Source organism: Neomonachus schauinslandi, chromosome 4, assembly GCF_002201575.2.
Source record: "Neomonachus schauinslandi chromosome 4, ASM220157v2, whole genome shotgun sequence".
Classification (NCBI taxonomy): Eukaryota; Metazoa; Chordata; class Mammalia; order Carnivora; family Phocidae; genus Neomonachus; species Neomonachus schauinslandi.
In genome coordinates this window covers 7,816,665-7,819,279 of record NC_058406.1, presented here as the reverse complement: position 1 = coordinate 7,819,279, position 2,615 = coordinate 7,816,665, and the positions used below count along the sequence as shown (strand labels likewise).

At 48.1% G+C, this 2,615-nt stretch overlaps 1 non-coding gene across 1 annotated transcript; it reads right to left on the bottom strand.

Annotated features, from left to right (window-relative positions):
* Positions 1–2,056: 2,056 nt before the first annotated feature.
* On the bottom strand, positions 2,057–2,161 carry LOC123324695. The gene has a single exon (XR_006539969.1). It is a non-coding gene; the product is annotated as a U6 spliceosomal RNA (small nuclear RNA).
* Positions 2,162–2,615: the final 454 nt, after the last annotated feature.

Below are 2,615 nucleotides of genomic sequence, written 5' to 3'. Positions count from 1 at the left end.
GCATCAGGTAATCTCATGTCACCGATCAGGAAGCGTGCTGGGCTGGCCGTGCGCATGGCCCCTGGCTGAGGACCTGGCACCACCCTTTTGTCCACATACCTGCAAAGTGTGTACTTTTCTTTTTGTCTTTCTTTTCCTTTTTTTTTCCGAGTAGGCTCCACGCCCCGCGGGGAGCCCAACGCGGGGCTTGAAGTCACGACCCTGTGTTCAAGACCTGAGCCGAGATCAAGAGTCAGACGCTCAACCGGCTGGGCCACCCAGGCGCCCCAAAGTGTGCATATTTCTGTGTCACATATCCTTCCCCATTCCAGGGTCATCCCAGCCAGAGTCTGAGGTCTTGCTTCACATCCCAAAGCAGAGACTGGGTCTGGTCAAAAAAAGGCTCCCACCCGCACCTTCACAGGGACCCGAAACAGGGACTTTGTGGTGATCAGCACTTGGTGGCTAGGGTGCTCCGGGTCCAGCTCAGTGTCCTGGTGGTGGCAGCAGCTGTCCTGACCCTCGTGGAGGTCCCTTCTTCGAGCCACTGACACCAAGTGGAATCAGAGACGTGGAAGGCAGAACTGTGGGGCCAGCTGAAGATGGATCCTTGCCGCTGATACCCCTGGGGCCTGGCACTTTTGCCAGGGTGGCCCCCTGGGAGGATGACCCTGGGGGACAGGATGCACCCTGCCATGTGCAACTAACTCTTTGTGGCCCCACAGCAATGCCTAGCTGGCTGCAGGACCTCTGCGAGTCACTTAACCTTGTTGAGCCTCAGTGTTTTCATCTGCAAAATGGGAATACGGGTACCTGTAGGGAAGACCGTAGATGACAGGGGTAGGAGCTTAGCAGAGTTCCTAGCACAAGATGAGCCATTTCCATTTTGATCCGCCCAGCTGTCTGTGTGGGCTCCAGTTCCTCAGGTCGCTTACGAGACGGATCAGGCTCTTTGGCAAAGAGCGCTGCGTGATGCAACTTATTTCTTAATCCAGGACGAATGCTCTTCTAAACACGGTGTGTGTCCTCTGTGCCAGGATGCCGGGATCCATGTCTTGAAAGGGGTTTTCGGCGAAAGCCCGGCTACCAGACAACCTGGTATTCGCAAAACCACCAGGAGCAAAACCCATTGATATACAGCGTAAGGAAATACACATAATTCACAAATGATGTCGATCACTTTCATCTTAGACTTCACAACTGTCCTCAATAGAAGACAGACGCGAAGGAGATTTAACGCAGATGTTAATAGTGCAAGAATGCCCCGTTACCAGGATATGATGTTTCGGTGCTGCATAAAAATGTAATTATATTCAGAACTATATTTAAAGATTAAAAGGGGGACTGCCTACCACATCTAGCCCCAAATTCAGAATTAGAAACAAAGGGAAAAAGCGGGGTGGGGGATGAGTTCTAACAGTCTGCTGAGAATGGAAATGTTTCTTGAAAGTTTCTACACATTCTGGCTGTTTTTATTTTAACAGTTTCCTGCAGCATTGACATTGATTTTGGAAAGGGAGGGCTAGATCTTTATCCAACAAATATTCACTAAGCACTTGCCTGAGGGAGGGCCCTTATGAGGCTGGGGAGGGAACAGAGGCCTCCAGCTTCAGCCCTTGCTCTCAAGCGGCGTCCAGTCTCGAAGGGGAGGAAAGAAATGTCCGGAGAGTTATAAAGTTATAAAGGAGGGCAGGCGGGCTTGGCGGGAGATGTCAAGGGGCAGATGATCTTTGTCCCAGGCTTTGAAGCGAGGGTGGGTTCTTGATAGGGACATAGTAAATAAAATACAAAAATAGCTCAGCAACAGTAATAAGAACAATTTAGGAAGACTTTTTGGCCTCTCTGGAAAGATTTACATGGGGAAAGAATGTTCTCTTCCTCGTTTTATTAATTTAATATCAGCAGCCAGAATGAATCTCTCCTCTCCCTGGCTCCCAGCACACCTTCCCTGCACCTCCCCTGTCTCCCCCTTTCTTTCTTTCTCTCTTTCTTCTTTCTTTCTTTCTCTTCCTTCCTCCCTCCCTCTTCCTTCCTTCCTTCCTTTCCTTCTTTCTTTCTTTTCTTTCCTTCTTTCTTTTAAAATATGGAATGCTTCACGAATTTGTGTGTCATCCTTGCTCAGGGGGCTTGCTAATCTTCTCTGTATTGTTGCTTCTAGGTCTTTCTATTCTTGTTATGGTTATTGGCTCACCCTCCTGTCTCTCGCTCTTGTATGGGAATGCTTTGAGGTCAAGGGCTGTGTCTTGTTCAGCATTTTATTCTTCCTGGGACTTATCATACTGCCTTCCCCTTGGTAAGCACTTAATAGATGCTTGTCGGGCTACATTTTCACCAGGAATTTTTTAAAAAACGTTTTAGACAAAGAACATTTCTCTGTGTAAATATATGACTAATGCACTGGAATATTTAATGCACTGGGATTGCCTAAGCACTCTGTGGTTACAGAGTCTTTTTCATCCCTCCCCCCACCCCCTGCAAAGTGGTTAGAACCTATAGGAGAAATCCTAATTATTTAAGCTCATAGATGTCAAGGATAGTGGAAGCAAGGGGCTGTCCAGCTTGGAGATGAAAAACCAGCAGGATGGTTAAACTATAGCTGTTTCACATTTTATCGGCACCACGCTCTAACCAACTGA